Here is a 19,832-nt window from a genome sequence, read left to right as displayed (position 1 = left end):
TGTCAGCGCACTTGAGCCAGAAAGCTTATCTCAAGTGTTTCAAGAGCCTCTTATCAACTCTTCCTTTTTTTCTTTTCTTCCTAGAATAGAGAGGGTTGAGCTACTTCCAGTGGCGTACTATGCACACACAGACATGGCACAGACAAACACAAATACTACACACCCACACTACTTTCATTATCGCACGTGCGCGTACCCCCCCCCCCGCAGACTTCTAAACAGAGAAATGCTGAATAAAAGCATAATTATTCAATTAAGCAACGTAAAATAAAAGTTGGTAATAATGATACTTAAACCAATTCCAAATGTATTACCTAGCCATGCCACTGAAGTCCTTACCCAGTATCATTTATTGATTTAGGTTTGTAGTTCAAACGCAACCTGGCTTGTTAAATATTCTTGGATATGGCCCAATGGCTCAGGTCCAAATGCAATTTGGGCTAGGGGAGTGGAGATTTATTTTAATCTCCATGTTGTTCCACCAGTTTGCCAATAGGTGGAGCTATGTACATAAAACAGAGGGAGTGAGAGGCTGCTATGGCCAAATGCCCTAGAGCAGCAGGAAGGGCTAATCAAATTTGGAGTGTGTCTGTGTCAATTAGAGGGGGGTCAACTTCATAAGAGGAATATGCCCAAATCATATTTGCACCTGTATTCTCCTGGCAGACCCTGAAACCAGCAGCTGAACAGATACAGGGAGGCCACAAGAACCCACTTATTATGGCAGTCAGATATGCGGCTTTGATAATGATATGGAAATGATGTTTCTCATAAGCACACATTCTTATGAGATATTAGCCCTCTTTTATATTCTATAGATAAAGACTGCGCCGCTGCCGCCTTGAGGGATGAGCTTTGCCATTTGTAGATCTTGGCGAGATGAATAGTGGAGTACTAAGGCTGATACTCTCACACAGCGCAGAGCCACTATCTTATCACTTCCTTTTATCGGACTGATAAAGTAAATGACTTTGCTATAGGTGTGCTACTCTTCAAATTCATTATGAGCCCGCTCACCCTAGCAACTATCGACATGGCTAGGAGCCAGTGATGAATGCGGGCCTGTCCACTGGTATGTGTGTGTAATGTGGGTAGTGACACCCTCCAATGGGAGACAGATAGGAGATGGAGATGTTTGGGAGGTGGTGTGCGCGTGCGTGTGTGTGTGTGTGTGTGTGTGTGTGTGTGTGTGTGTGTGTGTGTGTGTGTGTGTGTGTGTGTGTGGCGGCCGGGAGATACCAGGGATCTCCTTGAACTGAGTGCGAATGCTAATTCCGAAGGCTTGTTTGGATTAATATTATGCTGGCGAAAGCCAGACTCTTACAACAGTCATTTACATGATTTTAATCAAGAAACTTGGGAGGGAAACATGCATAAATGAGCAGCGGAGCTTGTTTCACACAGCATCTCGTGGGATTGGGCATCACTCGTACTTTAAAGTAGCATGCAGGAAGCAAAGATGCATTTGGGGGGCGGGGGGGGTGGGCGGGGGGGTTGCTAATTCTGTGGCGACTGTTTGCAAGCCCCTTGATAGTGTTTTACAGAGGCCCAAATTGAATGGAATCTGTGGTCACTGACTGCACTGGTCACTGTTTGGAGCTGGATGCTACACGCACAAGTACACTTTTATACACACAGGCATGAGCACGCACACACACACACACAAGATGCATATACACCCTCACTCACCTCAGCATCGGGTTCAAAGGTAGTTAGATCAGCAAAACAAATGAGTCAATGAAGGAGCTTTGGAGTTGTCCCAGGAGGTGCATCCATCTCAGTGGTGAGTGGCAGCTCTGTCAATGAGCGCCAGGCCAGTAATGGGCTGGCATTTGGAGGGTAGAGGGGGGGCCCAGACCATGGCTGGATTGGGTGGGTGGGTGGGTGGGTGGCGGGGGGTCCGGTCGTACATCCTTCCGATAAAGATCTCATCACATCATTGTGAAGGGGATAGCGCCAGGACACTGCTATCCGAACCCAGAGGGATGCTATAATGGAGGATACAGTTAGAAGGGGAGAGTGGAGTATGAGATTATTGAATCCCAATCAGCACTTTATCTGTTGTAGCCTATTATCAATGTATGTTAGCGGAGCATGGTAGGGTTTCCCCTGCCAACAGTGGAGGTCCTGGCAATTCTGGGGCCTTAGGCGGCTCTTTGCCCCCCCCCCCACAATAATAAATTATAGGCCCTATTGCAACCATATCAAATCAACTTATTGCTATAGCCCATTGTCACATAACTGCATGTAAACATTAACTGCTGGAAAATGTAATCAGGCCTTACTATCAACATAAAAACTGCTGTAAATGGTTGACACAAGTAGCTGACCTACCTTAATCAGTTTGACCCAATTAAATCATTAACTTATGTTATACAGACTGTGCCTATGCCTACAGTACTAGGCTATTTAGCAAAATGCTATAAAAACAAAACAGAGTCAAATTAACTAATTGTTATGAATTATGATTATGGGACTGACCTTTATCTGATTGACCCAGTACATAGGCCTTCATGTGTTGAATCACTCTCATCTGTGTGTAAGGACTAGCTGTAGTTTACAACCCTCGTAGACGTATTTACGATTCTGACGTCTTCAATCTACGAGAGTTGTAGGGTGCACGTCCCATGCAGGGGAGCACTTTCTGCACTTTACCCCGCGACACTCCAAACATGTACAAATTGAAAATAAAAGGTGCTTACCGCAAAGCCCCAAATGTTAACTACCTTCGCGGGGTAGTAGTGATCCCCGTCGAGGTATATCTTTCAATAAAGAAGTCTTTTAATCCAGCTTGTGTCGGAATCTTCACTGTTCTTCTTTTGTTTTAAATGAGTTTGAACTGTGCATTAGCGATTTGGCGGTCGGGAGGTGTATTGCGCACTGCTTCTTCTTTTGTTTAAAATTAGTTTGAACTGCGCAACAGCGATTTGGCGGTCGGGAGGTGTATTGATACATTGTGTTTTCAATGCACAATACACCTCCCGACCGCCAAATCGCTAATGCGCAGTTCAAACTCATTTAAAACAAAAGAAGAACAGTGAAGATTCCGACACAAGCTGGATTAAAAGACTTCTTTATTGAAAGATAAACCTCGACGGGGATCACTACTACCCCGCGAAGGTAGTTAACATTTGGGGCTTTGCGGTAAGCACCTTTTATTTTCAATTTGTACATGTTTGGAGTGTCGCGGGGTAAAGTGCAGAAAGTGCTCCCCTGCATGGGACGTGCACCCTACAACTCTCGTAGATTGAAGACGTCAGAATCGTAAATACGTCTACGAGGGTTGTAAACTACAGCTATGTAAGGACACTGATACACTTGACGCCATGACAACCAACAACTTTCTGTTTTTTGTCCTTGTCTCATTATCTTCTGGTCACGTCATGTGTCCAATTACTGTATACTATTCTCTAATGAACTTCAGAACTTCTCATAATACTGCTTGCCTGGTGTCAGTGTCATTTTATTCTTGTTCTGCGCGCACGCGACTCAACTAAAACATCACTCACCACTATTAGTGAGGAGACTCATAAAGGACCACATGGTTGGTTGGTCAACCAAAATCACAACTATTTGGTGTCAGAACATGGGATACCAAACTGAGGTAAGTCACTTAATGATTATTTCAGGATGGAAGTGCTTTCCTCTTGTTTGGTCGTTTTTAAGTCTCTTCTAGCCATATTGTTTTGTTTTCCCTCACTTGTGCACCTGATGATTGACGTTGTGAGCTGCTCTGAGCAGCCTCTGTGACGCAGTTATTTTAGCCAGGCAGAGTGCAATGTTGCCATGTCTGCTTATTATAAGCGACTTTGGGCTTGCTTTTCTGTTGCTTGTAATTGGTAGTTGCGGTTTATTTGGGCTTCTTTCCATAGATTTACTAATATTTACTAATATTGTTTAAACAAACTTTTTCATGTCAAGGGCCCACAAACTAATATGTATTTGTCCACGGACTCCCATTTGAAAATAGTTTGTGCCAACAAATATTTTGTGCCAACACAAATCTGTACCAGATTTATGTTGTTAAAATGTTTTGAAAAATATTCATTCATTCAAATCTACATACGACACGTTGTGAGCTTGTAGATCGGATATTCAAATAGCAGATGTATATAGGTTTAAAGTGCTCATGTGGTCGCTTCTTTTGGACTTGTTTTCATAGACCTGGTTGCTTATTTCTTTCGCAACATCTGGCAACACTGCAGAATGGTGTCAGCTGGGTGTCAGTGACAGAGCCGTAAGAGTTATGACACTAGCGTTGACTCCCATTAAAAGAATGTAATGCGGAAGTGCGCTGTCTATCTCAATGAGATAGTTCCAATGTTGAACTATAGCCCATAGCAGCTCGCTTTGCGGCGAGAGCAGAGCGTGACGTTAGTCTCTCTTCTACACTCTGGTCAGTGAGGAGCAGGACAGCTCATCAATTGTTTTTAAACTATACAGTAGGCCACTACACTATAGTGTTTGTTTGCAGTGGTGGAAAGTAACTAAGTACATTTACTCAAGTACTGTACTTAAGGACACTTGAGATATGTTTACATTTCTTCAGTATTACAATTTAATACTTTTACTTCTACTCCACTACATCTCAGAGGCAAATATTGTACTTTTACTCCCCTACAATTATTTGACAGTTTTAGTTCCTAGTTACTTTGCAGATATAGATTAGTATCACAAAACAATAACATACATTAACCACTTCAGCCCTCTTAAAATTTGGCTGTTTGAAAATAGTTTTTCTACATTGCAATATTGATACTTTTACTTGCCCAATGGCAACCTCTTGTTGTCTCTAAAAACACGTTCTGTGGGTTAGTTTAGGTGTGTGTACCAACATGGACGACTCCTGTACAGTTAACTTAAAGCAGGCACACAGAAACACTTTAATGAAACACCATTAGAATTATTACCTTCAGCTGTGTTCACCCGTCAAAAAGTCTTCTGTGAAAAGACTGCCTTAATTGACTTCAACACAAACTAAAAGCCGCCCTCCTCACAGCTGCATGCACATAAAGCACATTAGTTTTGATACCCAAATTAAGTTGATATCATACACCTGCTAATTACTAGAATTAGTCTATACAACAATATATTCAATTATATCTTTATTTCAGACCCATGGAGATCATATCACAATTATACACAATTAAACACAATAAAATAACAGAAATAAAAAAATATGTGCAGTTCAGTTTCTATAACATTAACATGAATACAAATAATTATTAACCCATTATGCCAAATTAACATAAGTAGCCTGTAATGCATTGTTAGCTTGCAGATCAGTTTCTCACTGTTCCAGTGCAAGATGAAGCATATGCATAAGATTTTTTTCATGGCAGCCATATTGACATGACATTGAAGGGTACACATGTGTTACCAATATACTAATTAAAGTTACATTACGTAAGTGTTGCAGATTGCCCGATTCCAGTGAGCCAACATGCACCATAGCCGCACCCTGCACCCCCTGACTGGAATGAAACCTAAATTATTGGTAACACCTGTGTTTACCATACTAGTATTCTACTATTTCATGTAAAAATGGCTGCTATAGGGTCTATTACAGGGGTCTTCAACGTTTTCAGGCCAAGGACCCCCTAGCTGAGAGAGAGATGAAGCAGGGACCCCCTCTGTATTGTATAAAATTGTGTTTCAGATAACACTTTTGCTGCTCTTTTTTCCCCTCGACACCTACAGTATAACTCTTTGCCAAAAATAGCCGATCTACAAGCTTGCGTTGTGAGCTTGTAGATCTGCTATTTTTGGCTGAAGTTCTCCTCAGAAAAAGGGATGCTAGGGTTCAAGTGGTTAATGTAAGAACTAAGAAAAAAATAATCATATCACACAAAGATTTGGCGGACCCCCTGTAGTAACTCTGAGGACCCCCTAGGGACCTCTGGTCTATTAAGCTTAGCTGGACAAGAACCTTGTTGATTGACACTTGCAGAGAATCAGTGACTGAAAAGCTGAAACCAGAGTCATTCACCATATTCACACCGTGGCCATTTTGCTATTAAGTTAATGAAATAATGCCATTTCTTCCCCACCCGCAAATATGACGTGAGAGCAAAATGGCCACTGTGTGAATATAGTCAATAGAGGTAGAAAGAGTTGTGTTGGGACAATTATTTTACAGCAATGGCGGATCATGTAAACAAAGAATATTCACATCATTTTCAATATTCACAATTTTCTTTGCCAAAACCAACTTACAGTTGATTAATTTGGAATTTGTTTTGGTGCACTCATACCTTCAGTTGTGTTTATCCGTGAAAATGCCCATTCTGAAAATGGCCTGTCACCCTTCCCTGTCCCTCGATTTGTAATGGATTGGTTCTGGTTCTGTACCCTGCACGTTTCTCCTATACATACATGCATGCATGGTGCAGGTTCAGAACTTCAGATGGAAGTTGATTTCCATACTGTACTTAAATTTAAGGAATCCAATGACTTTCTCAAAATGTATGCTTTGGAAAAAGGTTGACAGTAATGTCATGTATACCGTTATTTAATGGGCCGAACATGTCAGACCACTAGTGTTTTACTGTAACCACTCAAAACCCATGCCTAAACATAACCATATCTAACTAAAAGCCTCTTGGTCCTCTCTCTCAACGTCAACAACACCAAAGAGATGATTGTGGACTCCAGGAAGAGAGGAGGGAGGCTGGACACCATCAACAGGTGTGCTGTAAAATGGTGTATTTATATAAGTGGTGCATTTATATAGCTCTTTTATCATGTGCATTACTATCACCCATTCACACACCGATAGCAGAGGAAATCATCACGCAAGGCACCAGCCTGCTCATCAGAAGCAATTACGGTTTCAGTGTCTTGCTCAAGGACACTTCGACACTAACTCTGGGGGAGCCCGGGATCAAACTAGGGAACTTTTCGTTTCCCAAGTGGCCGCGCTCTACCTCCTGAGCCAATGCCGCCCCTTTAGCCACTGCTGCCCTGTAGAGAGTCATATAAGCTCACCTGGGATGAGGACACACACAGGTCATGTGGTGAAAAGGATACAGCAATGCCTCTTTCACCTAGGTGGCCGAATAAGTCCAGCATGGGGCCCCAAGAAGATCCTAGGCCTTCTACAGCGGTGGTTCTCAAAGTGGGGTCCGGGGACCCCCAGGGGTCCCTTGGGAGGGCACCAGGGGGTCCCCAGCAAAAGTAGTAAATATAGCGTCACAATCATTTTAACCACTTTATCCGTTTATATGTTGGCTATTAAAAAATAGCAGATCTACAAGCTCACAGCGTGTCACTTCGTGCCACGCTGCAAGCTTGTACATCTGCTATTTTTGTTTGTGAAAAATATTGAAAATGTTTGTGAAATTTTGAATAATATAGATCTATAGATTTTTTAACATAAATCTTATCTTCTGGGGGTCCCTGGCAAAAAAAACATTTAGATAGGGGTCCATGGCCAAATACATCAAACTATAACTGGACTCAGTGCTGGGTGTGGCTGAGCACCTGTTCAAGGTGATCGAGGCACAACAGGATAAATCAGTCATCTCCACAAATATTCAGGGAGAGCCACTGTCCGGACAGGAGAGAACCATCTGCTCTCCCGTGGTGGAAAGGTTGTTTTATTTCCTTGTTGAGGCCATGTACAACAGTATACACCAATGGCATGGCAAGCAGCATGTAGCCGCTTGGAAATAAAGTGTGTTTCGTGATCGTGATAACATCGGCCGTCGTCTGTCCTACAACTGAACCTGTCACACTGGTGCATTGGCTGGGAAGAGGGCAGCCAAGTGGGCCTGTCGGGGAGCAGCACAACCTGGCCATGAGGAGCACAGGGACCAGCGGTGTCCTGGGGAGGACAAGCCACCCAGTGTCCGGGTGAGGACCATCGAGCCCCGGCTACAGGTCCCTGCAGTCTGGTCATAGTAGGCCCGGCTACCAATCCCAGCGGTGTGGGGTCAGCGGCGTCCTTGAGGGCCCACAGTACTATCCCCATGGTCCAGGCACCCAGCCCCTCCTCAGCAGCAGCTGAAGTCAACAGTGGTGTCCACCTGAGGGTGGGGAAGCAGTGCAGCAGCCACCGCGCGGGCAAACGGCTGCAGCTGGGGAACCCACCAAGGAGCCACCATCGTGACCCAGCTGCTGAGCTTCCTCCCAGCCTATCCAAGCAGCCTCGGCAGAGGCTGAACTGGTCAATCTGGGAAGGACTCCGCCGGTCAAGGCAGCATTCCAGGCCTCTGGTCTGCGAGAGGGAGGGTGGAGTTGGCTGGTCAACCTGGGTAGTGTGTTTTTTTTTTATTATTATTTTAAGTGTGGTAACCCTGTTTCAGAGTCCATTGTTTATGTTAGGTATGGTAACCCTGTGTCAGAGTCTTGTGTCTTTTGTTGCTTGGGAGGGGGGAGTAGGCTTTGGCCCCAGCCTCAGTTTGGCGATGGGGGTATGTGGGATGGAGGATGACTGATGCAAACAGTCACACCGGGCCTGAGTCAAACTATAACTGTTGTGCATCAAAGAGGCACAACAGGATAAATCAGTCATCTCCACAAACATTCAGGGAGAGCCACTGTCCGAGCAGAAGAGAACCATCTGCTCTACCGTGGAAAAGTTGTTTTTATTTCCTTGTTGAGGCTATGTACAACAGTACACCAAAGGCATGGCAAGCAGCATGTTGCCACTTGGAAATTAAGTGTGTTTTGTGATCGTGAAACATCGACTGTCGTCTGTCCTACAACTGAACCTGTCACAGTGGAATTTATGGAATTAAATGCATTTTCTTTTTGAAAATCTTTTGAAATCATTTTAAAAAGAAACGAAAAAAGAGGGGGTATTTACTTGCAACCCACAAAAATGGGTCCGCGACCCACAAATAGGTCCCAACCCACTGTTTGGGAAACAGTGCTTGTTTAGAGGGTTGTGCAGACCGAGACCAGAGCATCAGTGGATGTTAGCCTCCCTCCAACCAAGATACATACAACGGATGGTGTGTCGGTGAAGCCTGTAGGATTATCAAAGATCCTAGCCAACCATGGACTGTTTCAGCTGTTACCGTCTGGCAAGTGGTACCACAGCCTCCAGGTCTGGACAGCATGCAGGCTCCGTCACAACTTTTTCCACCAGGCAAACAGGCTTACGAACAATGGACACACACCAACCAGACATGGCCTGTTGCCTGTCTGCGCGCGCACACACACACACACACACACACACACACACACACACACACACACACACACACACACACACACACACACACACACACACACACACACACACACACACACACACACACACACACACACACACACACACACACACACACACACACACACACACACACACGCGCACACACACAGCGTGTACCTATTATTTACATTATTTAACACACTTCACAAGGCAGGCACAACAACAACAGTACATATCAATACATATATATGAAATTGTGAATATATACACTATAGGTAGACAGAATTGATCTAAGGTTGATTCTACAAATGCCTTCTAAATCAGTAGTTCTCAAACGTTTTTGTGCCGTGGACCCCCAAAAGGATATGTATTTGGCCACAGACCCCCCCCCATCTGAAAATGTTTTGTGCCAGGGACCCCCAGAAGACATTTTTCATAACGCTTTCAAGATTTTTCAAAAATAGCAGATGTACAAGCTCGCAGCGTGGCTGTGAGCTTGTACATCTATTTTTGTACATCTATTTTTGAGAACCACTGTTCTAAACCAATGTTCTAAAGGTTATAGTGGGCACAAGTGGACAGGTGTGGTGCAGGCATGTGAGTCAGGGGCGTGGCTATCACCCCTGCAGAGAGAGCTACCGTGCGTGTCTGTCTTAGCCTTGGATCCAGCCTGCTTGTTACGTTGAACTTTTTTTTTTCTCACTTCGCTTCACAGTCTGGAAAGCCTCCTATCTCCGTGCCCAAGCGGGAGAAAACAGCCTGCGACGTCTGATTGGTCTGTAGGGGGGGGCAGGACCAGTGTTGTCCAATGTAAAACTTGAGTCACTTCCTGACTTGCCTACGTAATGGAAATACGAGTCAAATAGGACTCTGGCCAGACTGATTAGAGAAGTGAGAAAAAGACGAACGTAGCGAATCAGGCTGGATTCCAAGCTATGTCTGTCTAGGACCACAGTCTCCTGTGTTCCTCCTCGTAGCCTGATCAGTATCTGATTGAGAAGATAGCTGCCTCTCTGTTCTTAACACTCCATAATTCATTCTGAATGAATACAAGAATGCTCTCCCCAAACACAAGCTCGCGCGGGGCAAATCCGGCGACCTCGGAACGGTCGCCACCAGGTATTCCTAAACGTAACCTCAGTAAAACTATGCCTGAACCTAACCTTATTCCTAAACTTAACCTCAGTAAAATTATGCGAAAACCTAATCATCAGTAAAACGAATACAAGAACCGCTGGGGGGCGAGCGTTCTGTGAAAAAAATGGGGGCAAGTGTGTTTTGGGGGTTACCGAATGGATCTGTCCAGGCTACACTATTAATGATGAGGGCAATACTCATTGAGGACCAAATACAAATGTAGCTGAAGATTCTGATTATCTGCCCAGCAGCATTCAAATCTTTAGCCAAAATGTGAGGGGAGGGGAACTACCGACCTACCACACTCAGGTGCCCCACACACACACACACCATAAAATAAGAAACAAAGTTTAAGGCATACGATAAATAGTAAAAGCATGCAAAAGACAAAGTATGAGTGCAAAAATCATCAATGGTGGTGGGGGTGGGTGAAGTACCACTGTGAGCCTATTCCCCTAAACCTCCACCGTCCAGACGCCCACGCACTCCACCAATCCTGTAGCAGTCAGAAACAGAGGACAGGTTATAATATGTTCACAGTATTATGACAAACAGTACAGTACCATGATTGTATGTACTTCTTGGGGACGGACAATACTGAAGAATAATTAACACTTAACATTACAGGCCACCTAACACTAAAGTATAACAAAAGCACTAGAAAGGACTGAAATGAAACTGTCAACAAAACCCAAACATGACAAAACAGCAGTGGCAGTCGGTGTCTTATTATATAACCAAACATAATATTGACACTTACCTCTGTGGCTCAACACTGGAAGGTAGGAATCACTACTGAGCAGGACCAGGGCATTGCACAAGGAAACCTGCCACACCAGGGACGAAAGAGCAAAAAACCTGATACTGTGGCTTTATAGTGAGCCAAACAATTTGGAAAACAGGAAGTGGGAGGGGAAATAGACGGTGCTATCAAAGTTAATTTATGAATATCCGCCATCCCAATTGAAGCCACTAGTAGGCCAAATAGTACGCAAATCCTACAATTGGTCTCCTAAGTGGCCGGCGTCTGACGGAAAATCTCACGAACGTTTACTGGTGCTAGATCCCGCGCGAGTGTGTTGCTGCCCCGGTGTTCTTAAATTGGCGTCAATTTGCTAAAAGTCGGACAATTCGGGAAAATGCGCTTCAGAAGTTGTGAGTGCCGTCACGTAGTAATTGAACCAAACCTCCCTGACGAAAAGTTTGGCTCTCAGAGACAGTATGGACTGGCCTTAAGACCCAAGTCTGAAAAGTGGTGGAGTAGAATGTAGAATGTATAGCCCCATTTGCTCCACTCTAACACTCACCATCTACCTAACACAACACAAAATGAAGAAGTCGAATACCTTTGTGATGACCACCCTCACCACCGCCATCTGATGCTAAAAACACCAGGATCAACAAGTCCTAAGACGGATGGATCAGGTGGAACCTGTTTCTGGGAAACCAGCCCACAATATAGCTAGAGAAGACCATACCTTAGCAATTCTCAGCAGGAAAAGTCCCTGGCTGATTATTGCCTTGGCCAGCACTCAGACAGGCAGAAGCCCCATGCCTGCAGCACAATGTGCCCTGCAGAGTGGAACTCCCAGCCAGCCTCCTGCATTAGTGATGCCCCCTCTCTGCCCTGCGGCTCCACTCAGGAAGAGGCTAGCAGACACACATGGTCATGGCTTCAGTATGTCTGTCTGCAGTGCCCCGGCCACATGGCCATGATGATGCTGTAGAGACGCTGATGCTTCACACAATGAGTCAGTCCATTCAGCGGGTTGGGGGAAGGAGACAATGGTGTACCAGCAGACACATAAAATGGCACCGAACGGCGATCAATTTTGGCTGAGAGCAAAGTAGTAGTTTGGGCTCTCTGTCTGTTTGGCTGAAAGTCAAAGTGTAATGTATAGTACACACCACTACCCACTGTCTGTCACTGTTGCCAGATTCTGTGAGAGAAACAAGCAACCGGGTCGAGGAAAACCAGCCCGAAAGAAGCGACGATGGGCCACATGAGCACTTTGACATATACATCAGCTATTGATAGCCGATCTACAAGCTCGGCTATCAATCTACAAGCAATCAATCTACAAGCTCACAACGCGTCGCATCGCGACGCGTTGTGAGCTTGTAGATCGGCTATTTTCAAATAAAATCTTGCGAGGAAATTATGATAAGCAGATCTGGCAACTCTGGTCACTGTGTATGTGTGTGTGTGTGTGTGTGTGTGTGTGTGTGTGTGTGTGTGTGTGTGTGTGTGTGTGTGTGTGTGTGTGTGTGTGTGTGTGTGTGTGTGTGTGTGCACACGTGCCATGCATGCGTGCGTGCATGAGTGTGCGTGTGTGGTGCTTATGTGAGTGTGGTATTTGAGTGAGTGTGTGAAGCCATGTGTGTGTGTGCACTGTGCATTGAGTTCCGATCTGTTTTCTGTATACAGTCAATTGTTTCAACGTATGTTTCAAAGGGGAGTCTATAGGCTTCCGCACACGCACATTGTTGAGGTACAGTCAAACAGCAGTTCCAGTGCGTGGGCCACATATGAGCTCGCTCAGGGTCAAACCTGTTACAATACCTTGTCGTGTTTTAGTCCCCGGGGCGGTGGCGTGGAGCGGTGAGTAATCGTGCAGTGTGGGTGCGTGCATTGCCATTGATTTTGTCTCGGCTCCCAGCTACCCCAATTACCTCCTACTCGAGGCTGCCAGTCCCTCTGCTGTCAGAGGGGAGGCTGGAGACTGGGGCCTCAGCGAGCTGTTTGTTTACACTGCTAATTGCTCCTGTTGTTTCCTTTCATTAGCCCAGGCTGAGCTATTGGGCTGCCTCACAAAACTAAGTGCTCTTAGCCGTCTGGTCCCCTAGCCTATAGTAAATATTGGCGATGTATACAGTGCCTCCTAACATATGGCCGCAAAGTTGGAAATGATAGGCTCCGGTAGTGAACCCCACAGAGCAGTATAGTGATGTGTTTTATACTGGAGCCCCATGGAGTGCTGCTGTGCCCGCTCTTGTTGCACGTGAGTTACAACGTTGTGGGCTAACTAGCGTAATACACAGAGTTGTCTCCATTGATAAGAAAGAGATAGTTCAGCTGCACTCTGCCTGACCCTTTAATCTAATTGAGCCTATACGGTAGCGTTACTGGAGTGTAACGTGAGTGTGCGTGCGTGTGCGTGCGTGCACGTACCCGCATGCCTGTTCACATGTGGCGTCTGTGTTTGCGTGCGTGCGTGTCCGTCTGTATACGTAATTGTGTACATTGTGCTTTCATGTTTGCTTGGCCTCTGTGAATTATGAATCAATGCCATGTATGCCAAAGTGAGCCTGTGTCTGCAGTGCCCCCCCCAACCAACTACCCCCAACCCATTCTCTCCACCCCACCCTGCACACACACACACACACACACACACACACACACATACACAGGCACACATACACACACACACACAGGCGCACACACAAACACATACACAACCACACAGATACACACACACACGCGCGCAGACACACCCCTGCAGAAGCCCACAGCATCGCGGCGCACACACACACACACACACACACACACACACACACACACACACACACACACACACACACACACACACACACACACACACACACACACACACACACACACACACACACACACACAGCCGTGGCTCCTTAATGACTGCCATCCCTCTCCGTGCCACGTTATTAATTAGCTCAATGATCCTTGCCGATGGGACCTGCGCCGCGGATTAGAGCCCCCAGCATCCGCACCCCTGGCTGCTATACCGCTGCCGCCTCGCCAGGATAGGATAGGTGAGGGGGGAAGGGTAGTGCGTGCTTGTCTCACGCACACACTGTGTGTGTGTGTGTGTGTGTGTGTGTGTGTGTGTGTGTGTGTGTGTGTGTGTGTGTGTGTGTGTGTGTGTGTGTGTGTGTGTGTGTGTGTGTGTAATATGGGTGTGTTGCAGTTGCAGCCTACAAAACGCTGTTTGTTTGCGTGTCTGTACGTTACACGTATATGTGTATACTACGCGTGCGAGGGGGGGTCAGGAACGGGGAGGAGGGGCCTGTGGACTATGGATGGTATATACCAGAGAGCCCAGGGATAAATCATGTGACCACAGAGCAAAGGGGTGGGTGCCACCTGGCCCAGCACGCGCATGTGTGTGCAAGCGTGTTCATCTCCCCAGTGCACCACAACTCCCAGCACCACCATACTCAGCACAGCAGCGGCACCGCAAGATTCATGGGACCGGTGGCGAGGCTTCGCCAGTGCCAGCCAGTTTGGTTAACGGAAGTGCGGCGCTAACCGCGCACTATGTAATCTATCTAAAAAACAGTAGGCTCCCCCACACCCTCCTCTGTCTTCTTGCCACGTGTAATTGCAGAGGTATTTTTTCCTTGTGTTTCCGCGCGCGCGCGCATGTGTGTGTGTGTGTGTGTGTGTGCGTATGTGTGTGTGTGTGTGTGTGTGCCCACGCCCCCCCCTGACCCACCCACCCTCCAAAATCCAACTGTTCATCAAGGGCTTAGTCACTGTGGCATGCAAATCTGCATTAATATTTTTGTCAGAACAGAAAAAAGGGAAGAGAGAGAGGGAGAGGAGGAGGAGAAAAAAAGGGAAAGTGGGTCTCTCCAGATGCCTCACAACTGCACAGAGCAAATGAACATAAATGTCACTGTCAAAGTGAAATGAAGAAAGAATGTGGCACAGCAGCAAACTGTGCCTGAGAATCGGAGGACAGCAGGACACGCTTTGCATATGAAGAGGTGAATGCCCAAGGAGAGAGAGAGAGAGAGAGAGACAGAGAGAGAGAGAGAGAGAGAGACAGAGAGAGAGAGACACAGAGAGAGAGAGAGAGAGAGAGCTGCACCTGTAAACGACTGACCGCAATTTCCCCACAAAAACGCCATTGATGAGAAGAAGATGAGAATATGACACCGTTGTCTCTCATGTCATGTGTCATGTAAAGCATTGGTTCTTAAAGTGGGCCCCCAGGGGTACTTGAGGGGGTTCCAGGGGGTCCCCAGCTAAATGATGGGTAGGAACTAAATGGACCCTTATGGGTCTGTAACTCTGAGAGTTTACAAATGCAACCAAATGGACCCTAACATTTGGTTCCATTTGTACACTCTCAGAGTTAAATCTAACATTGATTTTACAATATAAATTGGGGTCCCAGGCATAGAAATGCCATTAAATGGGGGCCCGTAGCCCTAATGCATGTCAAACTGGGGGTCCTTGAAATTAAAATGGTTGAGAATCACTGCAAGAGAGCCGTAAAAATCCTCTCTTATGGGGGTCCCTGGCATATCTTTTCAAATGGGGGTCCGCGGGCTAATAAGTGTCAATTTGGGGGGTCCTTGACATGAAAAAGTTTGAGAACCACTGATGTAAAGACACTGAGCAGTTATACGTTATCTTTTAACCGTCAAATGTTGACATTGCCAGGGACCAGGGACCAGGGATGTATAATCCACCATCCAGCCCACTTTAATGGCCCAGGGGGGGTGTGATCAATACATTCTATTCTATTCTACGTTCCCTATGTCGCAACCCAAACTTTGTCCACACGATCTTCCAAGGCCATAATGAATGTCTCGTCGCCCTGTGTGTGTGTGTGTGTGCGTGTGTACGTGCGCGCGCGTGCGTGTGTGTGTGTCTCCTCAATGAGGAGTCCACGGGCATGCATGTTGGATAGATATGCAGGGCATGCAGTCGCTCCAAGGTGACAGCGAGGTGCGTTGTGATTATTGACTGTGTGACCCGGCACTGACCCCGGCTGTGAGCGAGTAAAGGGCAGGGAGTTAGTCCGTGCCGCACCGCCTGTCACGCCGTCAATACCCTGATGAATGGAGCCGCTGGTTATTAAAGCAGAATTAGAGCGGGGAGGGGAGGGGAGGGAGGGGGGTGGGTGTGGTGTGTGTGGTGGTGTGGGGGGGAGGGGGTGGGGCATGTGGGGTGGGATAAATGATGGCGCAAATGGTTGTGCAGTGGAGACTGCGGAGCCGGATGGCACAGCATCAGTGTCATCAGTCTTTATCCCATTAGAACCGGGGAAAGCGTCCGCGCGTGTCGTTTTTAGATTTTTAGCGTTAGGCTATTTTTATATATATATAAAAATAGCAGATGTACAGCTTGTAAATCTGTATTTATGTATAAATCTGATGTACAAGCTGTACATCTGCTATTTTTGAACATTTTTGAAAAGAATCTCGAAAGCGTTTGAAAAACGTCGAATCATTTCGAATCACGAAAAAGTGTGAGAACTAAAGGTCCTTACACACCGGGGCGATTTTTTCTTGCGAATAATGCGTTTTTTTTAAAAACCTTATAAAGTCAATGGCTCCGTACATGGAGCGAAAAAGCGAAGCGAAAAAGCGTCTTTTAATTATTCGGAACGAGTCCGAATTTTGCGTATATTCGCTATATTTGCCGGTATGTAAGGACCTTACCGATTTAGAAGGCATGTTGTATAGAATCGAACCTTCAGGTCCTATTGGGTTATTACCCTCCAGGGAACAGAGGGGGAGAGACAGGGAGCGGTCAGCGCCACGCACCCCCCCCCCCCCCCCCCCCCCCCTCCCTCCCTCCACACCCCCTCCACCCGCTCAGCCCTCTCTCTCTCGCACCACCTATAGGCTGTACCACCTCCTCCGCCCGCTGCCCCCTGCTGGCCGTGCTGCACACCACCAACCCAACCCAACGCCCGCTGATGCCAACGCTGGATCTATCCTCATCATCACGCCCTACGGGTACAAAGGCACAAGGGCAGCAGCGTGAGGCGCGCACGGCACGCACCCGAACGCGCACGTACTGTATATACTATAGAAAGCATGCAGCACGCCTACTTGCATATTTTGTGCACGTGGACATGCATTGCGCAAGGGCGAATGCATGCATTGCATACACACACACACACACACACACACACACATCGGAGCACATGCACACACACAAACACACCCCTGTTTCTTTTTACTCATCTCTTTCTCTCTATGTACTCTACGGGCCTCTCTGCTTTTGCCCATTTCTCTCTCTCTCTCTCTCTCTCTCTCTCTCTCTCTCTCTCTCTCTCTCTCTCTCTCTCTCTCTCTCTCTCTCTCTCTCTCTCTCTCTCTCTCTCTCTCTCTCTCTCTCTCTCTCTCTCTCTCTCTCTCTCTCTCTCTCTCTCTCTCTCTCTCTCTCTCTCTCTCTCTCATTCCTGCTCTTTCCCTCCTCCATTTTCTCTCTCTTCACCAAAGGGAGTGGAGAGGACCCCCACCACCATCAATCATGGTGAAGTCACAGAGCACAACGGCACACTCAGGGCACCGTGCAGCAGATAGGCTGGGGAAGGGGAGAGAGAGAATAGAAAGGGAAGAGGAGAGGTATAGAGAGGAACTGGGATCCGTGCAGGCTGACTGAGAGAGAGAGAGAGAGGGAGGGAGGGAGGGAGGGATAGGGAGGAGGAGGAGGAGGGCGTGCTGGGTTCACTGCACAGTCAAAGAGTGGGCACGCTCTCAGCCAGGGCGGGCTGGGGGGATGGATGGGTGAGCCGGTGCCATTGGCGAAGCCCCCGCGAGGCCCAGCCCCCTTCCTTCGCCACAGAGCGCGGTGACTGCATACAGATGTGTGTGAGCGGCTCAGCCTCTCTCTCTCTGCCATTGATATTCTCCCCCTGCGCTGCCGCTGCTGCCGCCGCCGCCCGCTACCGCTAGTGATGCTGCTGCTGCTGCTACTTCTGCTGCCTCAGTGCTCTGCTCGGCTTCTTTTTTTTTTTTCCTAATTAGCGGTTTATTTATTGATACCCCAGTTAATGTCGCTCCTCATTTCGTGATAGTTCCATCTCCATTACCCCGGGAGATTCATTTGCCGCAGTGTTTCGGGCTTAGCGCCTCGACGGGTGCACAGCACACACACACACACACGGGCACCTCCCATCTCGCCCTCCCCCTGAATCTGGCCCCCTGCCCTCACCTCACACCGCTGTTGTTCGTTCCCCAGGTTAGGACAGCACCTGCTGTAAGGACGGGAATCTGGGCACTGACATTTTTTGGACTGTGCTTATATTATAGCCTGTGAGGGGGGCCTGACAGTCAACACAGTCTCACTCCCAAGAAGGCACATATTGCCTTTTGGTCAGAACCCCAGGAAGGCACAATTGTTCTGACCAAAAGGCAATATGTGCCTTCTTGGGAGTGAGACTGTGTTCCGAAAGTACATGAAGTCTGTGAATGGTCCCGATGATACACTGCATGCAATATGCTTCATAGTTACCCAAATGTGCACGCTATAAGGCCCTATACATCAATACAATAGTACAGTAGGTGTTTTATTCAGGGGAAGTTATCTTTTTTATGCCGGTCTCCCTCAGGCACCTCCAGGATTGATCTATTTTGGTCACGCAACGTGCATTCCTCCCTAAATATTACATTGGGGAATAGGATCCCGAATCAACAAAACGGTGGGTGGGCCATCTTTATCAAGCAATATGCTGCCAAAATTAGTACAGGAAGCCTTTTTTAATATAAGCGATGATAAACATTTCAGCCGCAAATTAAGAAATATAGAGTCTAGAATTGTTTCATCCTACACATCTCACAAAGGTTTTTGGCGCAGCATCTCTGTTGTATCTTTCAATGTTTTTTTCACATAAGGTAATGTTGATAAACGATCCCCAGTATATGAGTGGTAGTTGTGACAGTAATGCTGTTGTATAGACATGGCAGGTAATGCTTTTCGAGGGATACGCCACCATTTTATCAAATAAGCTTATTGTATTACTTACCCGCAGTCAAGACACACTCATCTGTAATAATTCCATCTCTCTGCGTTCAGTTGAAAAATAGCTGTTGCACTGCTGCTAATGCTCTCTAGCATATTAAGTGGAGAGCTGCTACGCTAACAACTAGCATCTCTCAAAAGTGAGGAAATAGTCCTTCCAGCAACTTCAAGGTTGGATGGCCTGTCATTAATTTGTATTACAAAGCCATACATGGCATGCATAAATTATGGATTCATTATTATTTTTCCGGATGACTGTTTTCCTCTGTTTACTCCGAAGAGTAGCCTAGGGTCTTGGAGTTTTGGCATGGTTAGGCCTGCAGGCAATATCCTTCTAATGAACCAACCTAGTGAGAGAAGACTATTATCCAGTGGTGGTAAAAGTACTCACATGTTTTACTTAAGTAAAAGTATCAATACTGCAATGTAGAAATACTCTGTTACAAGTAAAAGTCCGGAATTAAAAATGTACTTGAGTAAAAGTACAAAAGTATTGATATCAAAATGTACTTCAAGTACCAAAAGTAAAAGTACTCATTGTGCAGAATGTCCCGTTTCAGAAGTTCACAATGTATAAAAGATCTTTTGAAAATAGCCGATCTACAAGCTCACAATGCGACACATTGTGAGCTTGTAGATCTGCTATTTTCAAATGGCCGAAATATATCTAGGGCTGAAGTGGTTAATGTGTTTTGTAATAATAATCAAAATCTACAAAGTAACTAGTTTTCATATAATTGTAGTGGAGTAAAAAGTAAAATTTGCCTCTGAGATGTAGCGGAGTAGAAATAC

This window comes from Gymnoscopelus microlampas (assembly GCF_963454915.1).
Source record: "Gymnoscopelus microlampas genome assembly, chromosome: 10".
Lineage (NCBI taxonomy): Eukaryota > Metazoa > Chordata > Actinopteri > Myctophiformes > Myctophidae > Gymnoscopelus > Gymnoscopelus microlampas.
Note: the sequence above shows the minus strand (reverse complement) of the source record.